Genomic DNA, 20,657 nt, shown 5'->3' with positions numbered 1-20,657 from the left:
ATTTTAACAGCTACTGGGAAGCTGAAACGCATGCCAAAAGTGCTCATAATTTGCTCAGTTGCATCCCATAGTATAACTGGAAGCAGTGCACAGGAGTTTTTTAGGTTCTAGTTGAGTTATTGGTGACAGAACAAGGGGAAATGGCCTCAAGTTGCACCAGGGGAGGTTTAGAAGGTTTAGGTTAGGTATCAGGAAAAACTTATTTACAGAAAGGTTTGTTAAACGCTATAGCAGGCTCCCCAAGGAGGTGGTTGAGTCACCATCCCTGAATGTGTTTAAAAACTATCTGGATGTGGTGCTCAGGGACATGATTTAGCAGTGGGTTGTTAGAGTTAGGGTAGTATGGTTAGGTTGTTGTTGGACTTGATGATCTTTAAGGTCTTTTCCAACCTGAATATTTCTATGATTCTATAAGGCCACCATGGTATCACTGGCTAAGTGCAACTGAGAGTACCAAAACAATATAAAATACAGTGTTTGTGGACTTAGTTTTCTCAAAATTTGTTTTTAAACTATAGGAGTGTTGAACAGAATGACCTTTTACATTTACCATGCTCCTTTATTCTTACCTATTTACTGGCTACATTTCTTAATGAGAAATTTTTTGAAGCGCAGAAAATATCATCCGGTGAATCTAATTTTGAAAAGCAGTTTTAACAGTACCAACAAATAGAATTAACTGAAACTCCACATCATGTACTTTCCAGATTTTTTATTTTGTGGTCCCTTCTCTGATGACCTCACCACACTCATTTCTTACTTGTGTATATGGAATGGCAAACAAATGGCCTCTCATTTTCCATAAGACTCCATGATTTCCTAAAGGAAAATCTTTACCTCTGTAGTCATTTTGTATGGGATCTCCTTCTTTATTAAAGGCATTCCTAAAAGCCTATAACCACTTCTAACTGTCTCAAAACAATTTCGCATAGAATATATTGGCTTTGCCTCAAGTGAGGAGTGTCAGGAATGATTCTTTAGCTGACTTTAAGACTCACTTTGTATGATTTGTAATTTTCACATTGAAAGCAATGGCAAAAAAAATATTTTAAACATAAAGTAAAATATGATTAATATAATGTGAACTAATGTTGTTCATTTTGAAAAAAAGAAAAAAAGGTGGGGGTGTTGTTATCTACACCAGGAAAGGGATAGAATACGAAGAGCTGTCTCTAAAGAACACTTATGGGCAAGTCAAAAGCCTCTGGGTGACAGAGACCGAGGCAGTAAAGGGGGAGCTCTGTGACTGTTGTCTGCTACAGGCCACCAGACCAATCAGAGCCTGTCAGTGAGGCTTTCTACCTGCAGCTACAGGAGGCAACATGATTGCAAGTGCTCATCCTGCTGGGGTCTTTAACCACATGGACATCTGCTGGAAAAGTAGCATAGTGAGCTGTAGGCAATCCAGGAGGCTCCTTGAATACACTAAGGATACCTTCCCAAGTCAAGTACATTTCTAATTCTTTTTTTATTTTTACCCACTCTCTCTCTTCTATTTACATCAATGAATATAAGTATCGTAAATTGATATTGACTTCTCTACTCTGCAAGTCTGTTCTTATGGCCTTGCAGAAATTTAGTTGATGTTAGAGCACTTAATAGGTGGGGAGATTTGCAACAAATATAATACAGTTTCTGTTAGAAGTCTCAGTGGAAAACCAAAGAATTGCCCAAGAACATATCTGCCTTGCCGCTGCAAAATGACACACACACACACACAAAACAACAAAAAACCAAATGCCCTCACTAGATACTTCTCATATGAAGCATAAGAAAAAATGTCTATTTCTTTGTTTTTGTTCTGTAAAAGTCCTCAACTGAAGTGATACAAAAATCCTAATTTGTCATCCCTTCTATATTCCAAGAGAGAATATTAGCTACGTGCTGCAAAATTTTGTCCCCAGGCAAAAATTCCACTGACAGTTGTCTCACTCTACACAAACAGTTGCTCTTACATTTAGGAAAGCTTTAGTCTGCAATCCTCTTCAAAAGCAGTAGAATTAGCATTAGTTTAGATGAAAATAAAATTTTGAGAATTCTCAGTGCCCTTTGAGAAATGTTATACTTGTGCTCTGAAAGCAATACTGTTCTGAGAAGGCAGGGAAGATCACAATTAAGATATTTCTACGAGAAAACTTCAGGATTGCTTTGAAAATGAGCACAAACAAGACCGAAATCATAATAGACCAGCACCTGGAATCAAAGAGATTTGTCACTGCAGGATAGAGAAGAGAATACATGTCTGGGCCAAATGTTGAAAAATGGTTAAAAAGTACAATAGTTAACTGTAAAAGCTTTATTTGACTGACTTTATTGCGCTAAGATATACATATATTATCTCCATGAACATCTGGTACTTATTCCTTGGAGCATCTGTTCTATAAGACAAGATGGAAATAAGTGTGCATTTGTTTGATATTGATATATATATATTTGCTTATATATACTGATATATAAGCAAAGACTTATTTTAATATTTTGTGCATATATATAGACAATTTGTACATAAAAAATTGAATGCACACACATATATTTATACCTACCTATTATAGTACAAAACCTGAAAAAAAAAAAAAAAACCAAAACAGCTGATGAGCTATACAATAAACCTTGATTATTTAAAATCATTCATTTTTCCATTGCATGCTTTCAGTAGCTTCATTCCTGCCTCTTTGTTGCCAACATGAAAGAGAAAAAGCTAATATACATTTAAATAGTCACTGGGGGAATAATATCGCCTCCATATGTAATCTTCAGTGGCCACAACAATGAGATTTTGATGGAATGTGTAGTGCACCAACAAGTTTTTTCAGATATGTTGTATGTTCATAAATTAAATTCACCTGCAAAAGCCAAGAAAGGATGTATGATTTTGTAGTAACTTACTTTCCACTGTGGAAGCCATTGTACCCAGTAATACCTGCTTTTTTGAAGTTTATAGATGATTTCCAGATGCTGTGTCTTTTTGCTACAAAACCATAACTTGGACAGCCACAAGCTCACTCACCTATAGCAATATTTTGAATTTAGAATATTTAGAATAGATGGTCTTTCTAGACATGAAACAGTGGAACAAGTCATTGAAGGAAGCTAGATATTTGGCCTGTACTCCACTTCTGCAAAGCATCCTGGGCTATTAGCAGGTACTGCTTTTGCTCTGTTTTTGCTACCACTAACATTTCTTGGGGAATTAAACCGAGATGCAAATAATATTCCTTGGAAGACAGTTGCTCTGTATCACGCAAGATATTTATCTTTATGCTGCAAAGTTACTCTCAGTTTAAACCTTTCTAGGATTTTCTTTGCACAGCTGAAGTGCCCCATCTGATTCCCATGGGAAAGAAGAGCTTTTTAATTTTGGCAAATATGTGACCAAGCTGAACCTAAATGAAATGGACAGGGGCTGTGCATAGCAGTCAGTTTTACAACACCACTTTGACTTTGTAGCAGGGGAAGAACATACAAACTTCACAGAGGTTGAGGTGATTAGTAGTGTGAAATTAGAGTAGGAAGTGGAGACAAACAATACTCCATATGCCTGATGCTTAAAAGACCTTATTAAAATTTCTGACTCAATCATCTGTTTTTGATCTGCTGAAAATATACAGAATGTTCTATCTCAGGTGGAAATGGGTAAAGGACTAAACTGAACTATATTCCCTTGGGCATTCGGAATATATGGAGCAGCGTAAGGTAAGAAGACAAGCTTACGTATTAGAGATAAATAAAACTTTGACCAAAAACAAACAAAAACCCAACCTGCTTTTGAGTCACTCAGCTTTTGCAAACATTTTTGTCATAATTTCAAACATTTAATAGATTTAAAAAATTTTTCCTTAAAATCTCACTTTCTGGCCAAAAACATTATTAAGTTTTGACTGTCTCTTCTATTTCTTGTTTAAGAATTTTTCTAGTGTAACACATCCTGTCTACATGAGAAATAGGAAAGATCCATGTTCTGTAAAGTTCTGGGTATTGTAAGAGTACTTTCATTTGTATGAAAACCCAAACAAAATGAAGTAAGTCTTCACACCAAATTCAAATAACATTTCAGTGTTGCTAAGAATTTAGCTAATGTTTCTGCGGTACTTCTATATATGACTGTAATTAAAAAAAAAATAGAAACAGTAACATCCTGCTGTGATAAAAAAGTGGGCTTTTTTGCTATATTAGCTCTTCTGTGCAGCTCCTTTCCTGGCATAATGTGTTCTGCCCATGTTTCAATCACGCCAAAAGGAACTTGATTCCTTCTAGATGGCATATTGTGAGAACTAAGTATTAAAAGCAGTGTAAAAAATTATAACTGCAATTCATTTATAATCTTCTCATCCAAAAGCACTGTTTGTGGGCCATCAAGATTATGCCATGCACAAATGTATCATGCCATTGTGTCAAGACTACAGTAACTTATCTATACAGCCAGGTGCCAACTCAACTATGCAAATAATTGTTAAAAACACTGCTAGAATGCCTGGGAGACAGTTTTCAATAAAGGAAGTATATTCTAAATCATTGAGACTGACATTAATAATTTGTGGTTAATCAGTTTATGGAAACGTTATTAGCAGAAGGTGTAAAACAAGATGGACCTTTTGCCTCTGCGTTTCCCATTTCTTTTCCTCTTAGCTGATTCCATTTTTTTTTTTTTTTTAATAAAGCCACACCTTGGATTTAGTTCTTCACAAAAGTATGGATTAGCTTATAAAATAAACAAATTTAAGTGTCAGCTTGGGGAGTAAGGAATGAGAACTCATCTGATTTTATACAAGGGAGATTGGAGCAGAGCTGGCCCTTGATTTGCCGCTTAGGTCCCAGCAGTCTATGCCAAGCTAAGTTACTAAGCTTTAAGTGAATGGCATAAAACACTAGAAATCTCAGTGTTTGCATATATCAATATAATCTTCATCCACTCAAATAATAATAATAATAATAAATTATGTAATGCTGACTCAAGGACAAGCCATTGCCAATATAATTTCTTTTTCTTGGAGCTTATGCATAAAAATCATTAATAGAATGTTGAATTGAAAGCTGTGAATATGATCTGTAATTCAGAGAAAGGAAGATCAACCCCTAAGAATGCTTCATACGCTCCATTATTGAGATGAGCCTCTGAAATATGTCTACAGATTAGTTATGATTCAAATGCAAAACCAGTGACAAGACTCAACCAGATCTTAATAGCAGGGATTTCTTAGGCTAGTAACAAGCACTGTTGTTCATTTGAGAAAGCTATTCTTCCACCATAGCTTGTTTTGAGAAACTTGCCAAAAAGATCTCTGCAGATGAAGCTGATAAAAATAGACCAGATTTGGGCAGCTATTGCATTTTTCTGAAATTTATCCAGAGGTGTTTGGTTGTGCACGTTGCTGAGTTCTTGTTCTGAGGAGGGAGAAAATGGAGGGGAATGGAAGCAAAAACATTAACAACACAGAAATAATCAGGCTATCTGGGATTCTGAAATTTACTTAAGTGTGATTTTTCTTTAGTCAAAGTGATGGCTAATGTTAATAAATGTTGAGTCCCATAAAATGATTTTTCCCTGGTATATTTATGAGTCTGCAACTTCTTTGAAAATTTGATCTTACTATGCACTTTCCTTGTGTTTGATACTCAAAAATATACATTACAATGAAGCATTAAAAGACTGAAAGGCATACAAAATGCAATAAGAACTGAAATAAAGATATGTGAGAATGTGTTTCACTATACTTTTGTGCTTTCCAGTTTTAACATTTGCAAGTCCTAATTTGTACTTTAAATTTTGTACTGAATATAAATTATTATTAACCACCAGAGATTTTTCTGAGTGCCGTAAAAAGCCGGTAATAACAAACTCGGATGCAATTACACTGAAATACATCACAGTGCAGAATGCTTCTTGAACCATCAGTGACAAAACTAATTGATAAATCAACCAGCAATTGACTTGAGATAATGAAGAATCTTTTAAGATGGAGTGAGATTGTCACCTAATTAGCTTTTTAGGTGAAGAAGTAAGATTGTGTTTACTACAACAGTTTTGGTAATTCATTGGTTTAAACAAAATCAAGTGGATATGTAATGTGGTAAAACACTATATCATACAGATCACAATTCCTATTTTGTGTACAAACAAACTTAGTAAATTTCAAGTTCTAAAAATTTTATATTCTTATTCAGTCGTGTCTGTCAACAGGTGAGGTCTTGTATTATACTGTGTTTTTTTCCTACACAGAGGAAATTTTAAAAATGCAATTGTCTTAGGATTTCCTAAAGAGGTATTTTTCTTTTCATATAAAACATCATCTTTTCCTGGAGCTCCTTCTGCAGATAGAATGTTTCATGTGTTTTAAGGTGATTTAACTTCTTGGGGAATGCTTGATCTTCATGGACTGATATTACTTACTGCTAATTCTAGAAAAGCTAAAACTAATGTAAATACAATTATTCATACATTTGAGAAGAATAAGGTCTAAATTGACACTTTAGAAACCATTTGAAATTGAAAGGAATTAGGCAGACCTGTAAACTCCACTTTTATGACTGAGTCAAATATGCTATTATTTGTTACTGTTTTTCAAAACCGATTGTCCTATTTTTCTTGAAGGACCAACTGAAAATATCTCAATTACAAATCAAAACAGAGTGCTCCTGTCAGTAAATAAAAATATTTATTCTTGGTCAATCCACAAAATAGGTTTATTTGAAAGCAAGCTTGAGTTTCAGTGAGCAGCTGCCTGCAGCCCATGAGAATGAGAGACTATGCTACAACATCAAAGAGAAAGTAGAGGACAAGTCTTCCTCTGATCTCTATAAAGAGCAATTTTCAGTGCCAGAGCATCTTCCCCAAATTATTAGTGACTCTTAAGTAACTCACTTTCTCCTTGAATGAGAGCTGTTCTATGCTTTAAATCCTACTGTCACTATCTGTTTCTTGAAATTAATGTTAAGAGCTTTTTTTTATGAAGAAAACATTAATCAGCTATTTGCAAATTAGAGTACAACAAAATAGATGTTGACATCATTTATAAAATGTAACACTTAAATTAGATGTGAGAAAAGCATTTCTGATATACGTTCTTATGCTTATGCTGAAACCTATCAGAACACTGTAGCCCACACCTCACAGAGATTTTAAAAGTCAAATCTGACAAATATATTTCAGACATGACATGGTTTCATTGTATTATACCTGTCTCAAAGCCCATAAAAAGATGACCTAGAAATTTATTCAGGAGCTCCTTTCAGTCCCATAGAAAGGAATACATAGTTCCTCATATATCATGTCCCAACCGAAATTACTTTCTCACCAATTAAAATGTCTGCAAAGTCCATAAAACTAGTCCACCTAAATGTAAACATTTCTTTTTCTGTTAGTGCCAAAATCTTCAGTTCAAATGTTGGAGCTACTCTATGAGGTCAAATAAGGATTATATTTATAGTACAGAAATAAAAGAAAATTTAAATGCGAAAACCTCTTTCAATAGCTATGTTCATTTTATTACCAAGCTACAGATCGCTTGTCTTTTTATTTTTATTTTTTAAAACCTGTCTAATACTATGTCCATTTGTCTTAAATTAACCAATGGTACTTGGCTCACATCAAAGGACTGATTTATTATTATATACTCCCTTCCTCAGGATGTCATGATAAACTGTTCTTCCAAAGTTCTTGGATTAACTTATTTAATGAGTTCTCTGTACACTAGGAATAGATTCCTTTTACCAAAAAACATACCCCCATGGTTTTTGGTCTGGCAAAATGTCAGCCAGGAGCAATGACGTGGCATTAACTATGCATATTTTCATCACTTTTCTGTAGTAGGAAAAAGAACCACAAGAGGCTCAATCTTGATCAAGGACTGCAGTTAGTACAGAACACTATGAGATGCTTCCTCACAGGCAAAGGAAAGCTGTGGACAGATGCAGTTCTCATTTAAAGTTGACTTCAATCCTGATAAATCCGTAGTCTGTACAGGGGACTGATACTGAAAGTCATCTGCTTATTTGTGTGCATTTCTTCATTCTATACTTTGTGACATAGGAATATGAATGCTTATCCTTGAAAACCTCCACCACCGGTGCAAATTCCAAAGCTGTTGCATACATGATATAAATACTTAAGGCCTTTAACTTATTGCAGACAATCTTGATGGTTTTTTATGGCTTCCTTCTTGACTTAGATGATCAGTCATTGGTTCAGAGTAATGTTTGCCTCAGGTGGTGGTCTTTTTTTCTTTTAATATATGCAACAATAAGTTTAATCTTAGGGACAACTAATAAGCCTTTTTAGTAGCTTCTTGTCACATTATTTCTACTAATATAATTTTAAGCAGCCAGTTGAGCCATTTATCTTAAATGGCTAAAGATGTGGTGAAAATATAGATTACCAATGCTGACTAAGTATCTTTTGTCTCACTCTTCTGGGACAGAATCCATAGATGGATGACAAATTTATTTTAAAATCTTGGAGTTTATTTATTCTATGTGCCTTATAACATTTATCTATCCCATATCTGAGGAGATGTATTGTATGGCTTATTTTTGAAGAAAATATAATTTCCCATTTTGCCTGTAATAAGACTACAAATAAACACTGTTGTAGTATGTTCAGACACAGTCGACTATCTCTTGTAAATACAGACGTTAATAGGTTCTAAAAATATCTTTTTCAGTATTTGCAAAAAATCAACATACTTCAAATCTTCACAGTGTCTCAAAACCACGGGCAAAACAACAACAACAACAAAAACAAGCAAACAAACAGAAAAAAAAAAAAACATCCAAACCAAAACAACTGCAGTTGCAAAAAGGGAACTCCCTAGTGTTTTTGGAGTAGTTGTCTAAAAAAAATGCTTAAATTTAGATAATATAGTTAATAACAGACTTTAGAAACACAAATATATTGAGAGTGTAAGGAGTTATACATTCTGTTAAACACTGCTTGAGTGATATGAAATAAGTAAGCTCAACTAAATGCTTTGAGCACTTTCCATAATTGGCTACTATAATACTTCAGATCACATTATTTCCATTTTTACTGTCTTATGAATACCTATCATGTCCCATAACACATTACATAGATTTAGAGATAAGCTTTAACTTAAATGCTTTGATAAATCAGAATCTTAGTCTGTGCATGGAGAACGCATGTAGAAAATCTTAGTTTTGTCAATATAAAGAAGTTCAGTTAAGAGAAAAACTTTGGAAGACAACATTCTAGTGGAGATAATTGAACATATCCAGTTCATCTCATTCATATGTTTTCTCCACTATAATTTGTGCATATCAATTAAGTGGAATGAAGAGAGTATTAGCAGAATACCTGTTACCTATAGTAAATGCTAATAATTTCAAGTTTATTATATTTGTATTTAAAATATTCAGTAAGACATTATATTAATGTTCTTCACTCCTTTCCATACAACGTAGTACTCAATTCATCCAGTGTTCCACAGCATTTCCAGTTGGCTGATTTGTCTAGCGAGTGTAAAGGAATAATTATGAAACAGAAGCAGCATTTATTTCCTTGAGGATGTGATGAACTGTATATAACAAATCCCTTTCTTGATCGATCTTGACTTCAAGAGATCTGTACAGTCAACTGCTACATTGGTACTCTAAATTGCTCTCATAATTTCTTCTCCGGAATTCTAATGACCTAAGACCTCTTGTCCATACAAGGTTATCTTTACAATGCATATTTAAGTCATGGTTTGAAGACCTAATTCATCTTTATACAAATTGGCGAAGTTCTGCTAAGATACACTGATGACTCTTCACAGAATCTTGAAACTGTGGAGAGGTCTCAGGGTTAACATTTTGGGGCAGTAGAGTTTGTTTTCATTTTTCACTTTGAAAGAGTATTCTCTGATTTGTTTAAACTGCTAATAGATGCTAGTCCAAAACTAGAGTAGAATAATCTCAGCTGTAATTTACTATGCTTTAAAAATTAATTATAGGTAAGACTTAGTTCAAATTGACATAATGCAAGCATTTTTTGTGATATATTGGTCTTAAATGTATTTATCATTCCTTCATTACAGAGTCTATTTCTTTTTCATTTCTCTAATTGTATATTAAAGATTAAATACAAACAAAAGCCATAAGTTTGTAACATCATCTCACACAGACCTGTGATGACTTCTCAGCTCTGGATGTTAGAATTTCCATCTTCATTTACCTCTGTAGCTGTAAATTACATTTTATAGATAAATCCTAGAGCTATAACTTATGCAGAATAGTCTGCATTTATGATATTTTCAAGTGAAATTCAGGCAAATTTTCAGTCTTATGTTTCTCTCTGAAACTCTGAACTGTCTGATTTTTCTGTTCTGTAGATTTCGATACCTCTGGAAGATTCAGGCAAAAAAAAATGAAATCATGGACAAAATTGAAGGTAAAGTTATAATTTCCTGTTTATTTTAAGATAATGACATGGTGGTGACTGAACTGTTTTCTTAATGCCTAAAAAATGATCAGTGTAAGTTATAAAATTTTCTTTGGAGTATATCTATTAAATTCAGATTTCAAACAACTGCTAGAAATAAATCACAGAAACAGTAAACAGATATGATAGTGTTCCAGGATACTTTTTACACTGAATCATTATTTCTTTGACTAAAAAGTCAATTACATATTGTAGACTTTCGTCAGATGACATCTTCCCGTATTTATTCAGTATTCTTTAACTCCTAATTACCTGAATGGCAGCAAAATTCATTTACATGTGTGAATTCTACCACGCTCTGAATCAACAGTGGCTCTGTTATAGGATACTTCCAAAATAATTATTGTGATAAGCTTCCCAAAATTTGCCCTTTATGAGAGCAGCTACAGAATTATTCAGCATTAGAGAAAGAAATTAAAGATAGGAGCCTCTCGGTTAAGCAGTCCAGAGACATCTCATCTTCACAGAAGGCAAATAAAATCTATTGTCTGAGGTGTTAAAAGTCTCCTCCACCATCTATCCTTTTAGACTGAAAATCTTTAATTTGAAGATATCACAACAGCCCACTGAGGAAGTAATTTGAACTTTTCCACAACAGTGAAATAATACCGCCAAATTTCTCTGAAGTTGTGTAATAGAGGACTTTCCAAAAGTGTGAGAAATTCTATCAAAAGGAGATAAGTCATCAGTAGGACATCCTTATGTAGAAAATGGAGTTTATGATCTGCTGTGAGAAAAATCTTAACCTAAATCAGAAGAAGATATCAGTGTTCTGAATCCATGTACTTCCTTTGCATGTTGCTGTGTAATGCATGCAAATATGGAAAGGAAGGGCGGGAATCATTCTAGTGGACTGGAAAGAAGGTCTTACATTTCGTGTTTTACATATCATAGAAAACATGTCATGGTGCTGAAAGAGACAAAGAAAAATACATAGATTTGCAGCCAATCAATATATTAGTTTTCAGACAGAGAAGGATGAATTAAAGTGTTTGGCAAATATGTGTTTTTGTTTTTTTTTTTAATGTTTCCACTTCAAAAAGAGAATTCCTCTTTGATATTATTAGGCTCCTCACTACGGCTTTTATTTGGGGCATTTTACTTTTTTTTTTTTTTTTTTTTTTTTCAATAGCTCTGAAGAACATGTAGGTCATTTTTATGCCAAATATATCTCTACAGATTTTTCAGGGAGATTAAGGGAATTTGATTCTTACATTTGAATCATATCAGAGAGGAAATGAGATAGAAGTCTAAGTAGAAAGTGCTGCTGTGAGCCAAAAGCAAAAGGTGTAATTTTTTTTTTTTTTTTGATACTTATAATTATCAGATTTTTCATTTTTACAACTCTTCTTGATTAGTTCCATGTACCTCTATGGTACTTTTCAGTACTGTCTGTGATGAGAATATTTGAAGAAAAAATCAGTTTGAATACTCATAGCTTAGCACAGTGTATGTTAAATTCTGCAGAACCCAGTTTCATAAAATCTTTAATAATAATAATAATAATGTTCTTGCTGTGAGCCTAGCAAATAATTTTTCACTTTTGTGTAGCACTTGTTATCTCAGAAATTCACAGCACATTAATTAAGCCTAACAATATTCCACTACGTCTAATAAATATTTTCGTATGCAGTAAAATATTTTTACTTGAGGCAGATATTATCAGATTTCTTTAGTGGGTCAGTAATGAGATTGAATATAAGCATGGTGAAGTTTAGATTCTCAGTGTCCTTGCATAATTCCCTCTCATTTTAATACTGTGGAAGCATTTTTACACTATAGGAAAACAAATGAGGCTTTATCCTATCCTAGAAATGAAAAAAATAAAAAAATAAAAAATCACTACGAATTTGTACTTGGCTGCAGCTGCAGAGGCTCCTACCAGGAATGCTTAGGAATACATAAATTGTCTGCACCCTGAGAACTTTAAAGAACCATTAATAGTCCAGATACTGTGTACAGTTGTAGGTTAGTACAAAAGATGCAAAAGAAAATTTGATTCCAAAAAAGAAAAATTGATTTAAGTAAGGAAAATTCTGTATTGAGCCAGAAAGGCCACCTATATGCCATAGGATGAAAAAAAGTATAGTGAAAGTTTCATGTATGGGAAGATATAAGGAAGTGCATTGAGAAATCAATTTCAGAACTTCAGAAAATTAAATTAGTTGTTTAGTTAGTATTTTAACACTCAATATTAGAACCAGATGCAGTAAAAACACTGCTACTGTAGTAAGCGTGTCTCTCAGGTAAATTTGTAAACTGTTGAGGTATGTTGTAGTGGAAATGCTAAGTCATGGCTTGAAACAGTGATTGAGTACTTGGTGGGAAGACAGGGCCAATTCATGGGAGCTCAGATGTATGCAATGCACGTCAGTGATCAGAAGGGGTGGAGCCAGGATCCACCCATTTCTGGGACTTCATTTAAGGGTTGTCAGTGGAGGAAAGGGTTTCTCTCTGGAAATACCTGCTTATCTGAGGCCTTCTGAAGGTAAGTCGTTTTTTTTTCCCTTATTTCTGCACTTACTGCTGTTGCATCTGAGTGGATCCTCACTTGTTGTAGTCTGGGAATTTACTGTTTTGCTGTCTTGTTGCACTTTGCATTGTGTTACGTACTTGCAAATACAAATAGAGTAATATTTCTGAACTCTATTTGATATGGAGTGGGCTGCTGTCTAGGCTGGAATAAGCTGGAATAGTCAGCTTTTAGCTGACTTTGAAGAAGATGTTCAGTATGTTAAAAGTATTCACTAGTAATAATTGTTGTTAAATTAAATTTAGAGACCTGGTGTGCAGTGATCACTTGTCTTTAATAATGCTAGTGTTGTTTACTAACAACATTCAAGAAATGATGAATGTGGTTTGAAATTAGTGATGGTTTTTTTTTTTTTGATTACAAAGTTATCAGTATCTACTACCTAACAGAACATCCCTTCTACGTAATAAAAAAATTTCTGTGTAGACTGATCTTATCTTTTTTGAAGTTTATAACATGAATGAAGCTACAGTGAAAGTACAGAGATTTTGGCGTTTCCAGATGACTTGCTTGAATGTATTCTGGATGTGAAAACCATGGCTAGAAGGTGATAGGTTGTGGGCTATTTTTCTACTGATGTCTATGATTGATTATTAAATATGCTCAGTACAGTGAGTTTCTATAGAAAGTGGAGAAGATTTTTTATTCTAATTGCTGCCCTCTAAACAGTAATTTTTTATCAGTTTTTGCATTAACACCAATAGAAATACATCCTTGTCTCACAGACACCAGTAGTGTTGCAATCCATTTCCTTGGCTTCTGGAAGATGTTACTGTATGGGAACTGTAAGGTCACAGCTTGACCTGATGATTGAGCATGATGTGAGGGGGTGTGGTTGGTCCAGCGAGTACAGGCAAAATATTTGTACCCATGATCCTCAAATGACCAGAAGGGTTTGGACTGAGGGTCTGCTTAAGGGAGAGCATCTTATTGACCTTGGCTTTTTCTTGAGAAGTGCTGTATAGCCAGAGAGCCCCTTCACCAGGTGGACGAGTTCAACTCTTCTTTCTGTGTATGACTATTGGACTACCCTTGAATGCTTTATAGGTTCTTGGCAATACCAATATTGTTTTTTGCATGAGCAGAACTGTTACTCAAACAGCAACAAGTAGTAATAATCTCGGTCTTTTTTTAACTACTTGCAACAGGTTTCTGTCATGTAATCTGAACACCACACAACAAACTGCATTAGGTATTTGCTTTAGCTAAATATTTGTAAGCTACGCAAGTAGAGAGAGCATAGTTCTGAATGGTTTGCTTGTAGCACTATAAAATATTTTAGTAGAAAGATACCGGGTTGGTTGACCTCCCCTGCTTCAGAAAATAAATGTCATTATTTGCTGATTCTGAACATGTACTGCAAAAATTGCAGCAGTTCAGAAATGCTTTTCTGCCAAGATTGTCTCACTATTTTGTCTGCTCTAATTGGAGCAGCCACTTTTCAGAAAATTCATCAACTCCTCCTGTCTCTCACTATTATAGTAGCTTTATATTGAAACAAATTCTGTGCAGAGACTGGACCTGTTGTTGGTACTCTCAATTCTTATGACAAACATTTGAGAGAATAAGACATGGGAAAGATCGTTTGTAATTCATTCTCCGTTTCCAATATTTTTTTACTACTGGATCAAGACAAGGATGGTTGCAGAGGAGGGTAAGAAGTTAAATAATATGCCAGAGAAAATTGCAGACTAATCAAAAGAAAAAATAGTCTGTGAAATGCAGAAAAACTGAGAACAAAAATATGGTTTTCACATTCTGACCACACAAACAACATTGTGCAGATGCCAAAATTGATATACAACCTAACTTTGACTTTGTTAATAAATGGATACAGGAAGTTGAATCCTTAATTTAATTTCAGAACTCTTTCTTTCTGATGCTTCCATTTCTTCTAGTTTCCCAGTTTTTAATTGAAAGTTGTTTCTCCCTAGAAACTATCATAATTATATTATCATAATCAAACTTGTCAGAGTTAACAGGAATGTAAATATTTAGTAGATAATACATTAAATGATTCAAGAGGCACTGTGTCTGAAACTATTCTGTCAGGAGAACATCAAGTTGGAGAACTTTTCCATTATCTCTTTACTAGCGGGGGATGTGCTGATCTGGGAAACATAGTCTGATTTGACAGCAGTCCCCTTCAAAAATTTACTAGTGTCCTGTGGGCTTCAGACAAAAGCTCTTCTCTTTTGTCCAGTGACAAGCAGAGACATGACCTCTGCATTGTTCTATTTTTGTGTAGGGAGAGTATGTTCTCCGCATCTCCTCAAAGACCAGCCAAAGTGCTGTGTCCTGAGGAGAAGTGAGCAGTATAATCTGTATCTTGAACGGCTCAATGAAGAGGCTTTGCTGTTTTCCAAAAACTAACGTTCTTAATAAGGAGATTGGCTCTAATAGTTTAAAAAAAACGAACAAACAAACAAAAAAACCCCAACAAAACCAAAAGAGAAACCAACAAAAAAATCAAACACAGTCATGAACCTGTTGCCAGCATTCAAAGCAATACTCAGAAAGCAAACAATATTATTGAAGAATAACTTAGTGGTCAGTGCTGTTATTTTATTAGGGGATTAATGCTCTAAGCTTGTCTGAAAGCCTGCCTGGTGAGGCCAAATTCATGAATCTATAGCTTTCATTTTATTCTAGTAATGTTGTCTCTAAGTTGCATATCTCTCCATCTCTAAACTTAGATCCATTCTTGCTTCAATGTCTCCAAGTTTTTGTGCTCACAGTATTTTGCCATTTACTGTTACATACCTTTGTTTACCAGCATCTGAATTTTATGACCTAAACAGAGAAAGATTGATAAGAGTTCTTCCAGGTGGAGTCTCGTGAGAGTAGAGAGGCAGAATCACCTCCTTTGACCTGCTGGTCACGTTTCATATATTGTAAATAAATAAATAAATAAATGGAGAAAGTTGGAAAGATTTAAGAACACAAGGCACAAAAATGGCTAAAAGATTTATTTTAAAATGGGAATGTAGAAAGATATAGAAACAACTAAATAAAATGGGATATCCAAAAATCGTGTTCTTGTTGTGCATCTCATGTAAACAAACAGCAACAAAGGTTAGATTGCAAATATTATGTTCCTATCATTGTTCCTCATAGACCCTTATTTACCTGCACAGATGTTAAAATTCCCTGAAAATGAATCAGCAACAAATCCAGTAAATTCAAATCTTGTCATTCAATCCTTTATGCTGTCCTCTGGACCATGCTGACTACTTGATGTTTATTCAAGCAACTAAAGACCTTTTTAAGATGATGAAGACACTGTTTGCCTTAAGCCTGTTCTAGTAAACATGTAAGGTCCCTCCGAGTTGCAAACAAACCTACAAAATAATTTTGTATGATTCAGTAACACTAGTAGAAGTGACTTTACATTGCTAAGGGGATAAAAATTGTAATGCATCATGGAGGGGGGGGACAATGCAAGAAAATAAGTTCTGCCTTTGATGATATTGTAAATACTAATAATTTTGGGACAGCCATGCATGCATACAAACCTATTTCTGCAGATTTTATGGAATCAATTGGGTAGGAGAAAGTGTTCCTATCAGACAATGGCACTTTGAAGCTGTGACGGTCTCTTAATTCTTCACGCGCAGCAGATTTTTGCATCTTTGGAAGCACTGTATGACAATTTAAAATGAAGGTACTCTTTCAGCAGCTGGAAGGTTGTTTTTTTTTTTTCCCTTGATATGGACTGTTTACAAAGAGGTAATAACAAACAGAATTAATTGGAAATGCTTTTAAAATATTATTGGCTTAGCTATCCAAAATATCCAACTTTAGAAAATCTGAGAAGTATATTTCTAATTTGTCAGTGCATGATGTACATACAAGTTATTTCATTAGGGATATGACATTCTTTACATCACTAGCAACAGAATGGTTTAAGTAGTTCATATATTTGAGAACTTGGATTTCCCTGTGGATGTTTTTAATATTTTGATAAGATTTTTTTTTTAATAAAAGGTATAAGAAATCTCTTGCATATTTCAATTGGTAGTCTCTTTACTTCCTGATCACCCTTGTAATATATTTATTCAAAAATTTGAATGGAATCAGCTGTTTAGCCGATGTGGTCAAAATATTTAAAGAAGATTAAACTACTTATTTCTCATTAGTTAGAAATCAGTATTCCTTGCTATGTTTCTTAAGCAACCTCAGGTAGCGGTATGGGTACTCTCAACTAAATAATTATCTTGGATCTACTGAAAACAATAAAGCAGAAACAGAGTACAAAAGTTTCTGTAAGTGCATTATCTATCTTGAATCAAATACAGGCGAACAAATGATAAATCAAAAGGCTGAGGGGTTTCTCCCTAAACTTTATTTCATGGGAGGTTTAAAAATAAACCTGAAAAAATCTCAAACGGCAGCTAAAAATACTGATGCAGACATATAATGATCTGTGATATGTTATAGTGCAATAGTGCAATTAGGGTTTTGAAAAATATCCTCCAAATGTTTCATCGTAACTATCACAGAAAAAACAAAAAACAAACAAACAAAAAAAAACAAAAAAAAACACCTTCTTTTGAGAGTTTTATGTGTTTGAATTAAAACAAAAACAACAACAACAAAAAAACTGGAGAAAGCTGTTCTAAATAGGGGAGTTAATGAGCAGGTAGAGACAAAGAGCTGCATCTGCCAGTGCAGTGTTGTTTTTTTTGTGTGTGTCCCTGTTTAGCAAAACCATTGGCCAGGTGTTTCTTTGTTAGGATACTGTTTGACCACTTTCACCACAAGACTCTGGTAACAAAACCAAGCTCCACTATAAAATCAAAGTCTCATTTCCATAATTTCAGGGTAATTCACCATGTCTGTGTTTGTAAGACATTTTAAGAACTTAAGGTGTTAAAGAGGCTTTAGTACTTAAACAACTCCTAATCTGTAAAACAATTAATATACAAACATCTTTAAGGAGATAAAAATGGTTTTGTTTCTTAAATGCCACATGTTTAGGTGTTCTTGCTTTTAAACCTTTTTAAATGGTTTGTATGTTAAAACGACTAATACCTGTATTCCTGCTGAAACGGTCTACAGTCTTGGACGTGACCCTTATTATAAATATACCTTATGCCCCTTATAAACAAACATACCTGTTTATTTATCTGGTAAATGGGAATAAGAACATTGTAAATATAGTTTGAATGACAGTTACTAACTGTGCAGAAATATAAACATAGGAAAAATAAGCCATAATATGTGATGGTTTGACAAAACAACAGAACATTAGTGATCAGTAGATCAGAGCTAAATCAGCACGAATAGCATTGGAAGACATTTCCCTGCAAAAGGCAGGAGTTCAGTAATGTTAAAATCAATATATATGTATAGTTTCTTGCCTTGTACAAAGTAATGATGATTACTAGCAATTCTGTGAAGCAAAGTTTCCAGGATGAAGCATACCTGTGAGTATATTATGAGCACTCCCTCAAAAGATTTCTTCCAGTTTTAAGCCTGTCTTTCATTTGCTTTTCTTTCAAGAAACCACCTTACTGTTTTCTACAGTTTTATTCTTTTCCTGTGGATATGATCATGACATGAAAATGATGTCCTCAACCCAATAGCTTATCGCTGGAGAATTTAAGGTCAATATAATTATCTTGAAAACAGGCTAGTGTACATGTATTAAGTACTTCGTGTTGTTTCGTGTTTGTTTTCATAGAAAACCCTACTGGAACTTGGTTTGTAAAACAAAAAGACAAAGAGGTGTTTTTTTTTAAGGTTCTGCATACAGTTAGAGATGACAATTCTTAGAGAGATTGGCACTTTATTCAATAAACTTTTAGAGAAAGAGGGAGAAGCAGACAATGTAATGCTGAGAGACAGGTGAAGTGACTTTAGGTAATCAAAGTAAAAAACAAAAATGCTGCTTGACAGAATCCCAGAAGAAACACACTTGTTTTCTGAGATACCTGATGAGTTTTTGCAGTGTTACAGTGATTGACTTTTATGTTGTATGATATTCACCAAATGACATGGTGACCCTTATCTCTCCCAAGATGTTAGCACTTCTCTGTGGCAAAGTAATTCTTTTGCTGTCTTAAAGGAGATGAACTCATGTGAATCAGTGATGTGAGCAGGGATGGCAGTCCAGATAGTGGTCTGAAATCTATAAATTCTTTAAAAAACACTGTTTTTCTGCTGCCAGCAGTTATGTTGCTATCAGGCAACTTCATCCTGAAACACTGGGTGGCCTGGATTTGAGTATTAAAAGGAGAAAAGCTCGCAGTATCAGCACACTAGATGATGAGAAAATTGGCAGTGAGTCCCATCTGCTTTCATCTGCACATTTTAGTTAGTAGTGATCACTGGTCCAGTGAATGCTGCATTTCCTTTAAGTCATAACCTTTAATCCCATCTAGCAGAAGTTATCATAAAGTTTTAAGAGAACGAAATATTGTATTTTTTTTCCCTTTCTTGCCTTAACTGCAGATTCACGTGTGATATATACCATGAAGGGTCACTTCAAACATACAGCTTTCAAATCTTTGTGTACGTAACTCATTTAGATCAATAAATCCCCATGGACTTGTTTGTGAAAGAGTGAGTAACCAAGAGTGTATGGTGAATTGTTCATGATGACATACTGTGAAAACTTGGTTTGCTTGCCTCTTTTAGGCGTAATCTTTAGAAATTTTCATTAGCTATCATAATGGGTCAGTGAAACACAATGAGATCATAGAATTTTTTTAACCAGTTTTAATTGTGATCAACTACTTCTAGGCTGTTAACCAGTTTTATTTTCTCTGTAACATTTTTTTTTAAAATACTTAGTAGAGAATCTACTGTGTAGTTCCGTATTAAAGTTAGTCTGCAGAAGTGAGAGTATAAGGGGAGGTTTTTCCTGCTAAAAGAACTTTCTTTGAATGGATAAATTTGTGAATAAAATGGTGCAGATCAGAAGCTCCCTTTCAGTTGCATAAACATTTTGAATAATTAGAAAAGGCATAATGTCTAGATCCTAGCATTAAACTTAATGTTTACTTATAAATTATTACAATATATGGTGGTATAGTGCAATGTGCTATGGAAGCAAGAAGGCTGCAGTGCATTGCTTTTGGTTGCCATTAGTACCATATACTGTATTAACTCTTGTTCCAGATCAAAACATTCCAGAATAACAGAGAATAGAAACTTTCTGGTCTGTAAATACAGTTGAAGCTTCTACTCCTCTGTTGTGTGAGCTACCAGTATCTATAAAGTAGTATCTACTGCTCCATGCAGTACAGCTGAGCAGTCTCTGAAATTTAGACTTTATCCAGTCCTTTGAAAATGCTAGTGTGTACAAGAATATTATTTCCTGGTACTGTGCGAAAAATGATAAACTTCTAGACTTGGCTTTTGGCCTTAATAGGGATCATGGGATGGTAGATGTTGCAGTAATGTACATTTCATTAAAATTACTTTAAAAATCAATTTCCTAGCCATTTAGCATAGGTACGATTTCCAATATACTATGGATGACTAATGTTTGTTAAAAAAATAGATTGCTTGCAGACTAGAAATGAGTGGGAATGTTATGGGAAATGAAAAGAGAATGGGTTTTCACCATTTTCCTTAAGGATTGAGGAAGTTAAATGGAAAAAATGCCTACTTATGGTGCTGCATATGTTTAAAATATTTTATGAGTGACTTAGAAAAAAATGGGGAAAAATAAACTTCTCTAAT

The 20,657-nt window shown here is 34.2% G+C and overlaps 1 protein-coding gene across 1 annotated transcript in view; it reads left to right on the top strand.

Moving 5' to 3' along the window:
• The window catches only part of RAG2 (recombination activating gene 2), a 565,728-nt gene that overhangs the window by 146,600 nt on the left and 398,471 nt on the right, over positions 1-20,657 (top strand). Inside the window, exon 3 of the mRNA XM_040700890.2 lies at positions 10,323-10,381. The gene's annotated coding sequence lies outside the window, so the exon portion shown is untranslated. The remainder of the gene's footprint in view (positions 1-10,322; positions 10,382-20,657) is intronic.

This window comes from Gallus gallus, chromosome 5, assembly GCF_016699485.2.
Source record: "Gallus gallus isolate bGalGal1 chromosome 5, bGalGal1.mat.broiler.GRCg7b, whole genome shotgun sequence".
Lineage (NCBI taxonomy): Eukaryota > Metazoa > Chordata > Aves > Galliformes > Phasianidae > Gallus > Gallus gallus.
This window is presented reverse-complemented; position numbering and strand designations above follow the sequence as displayed.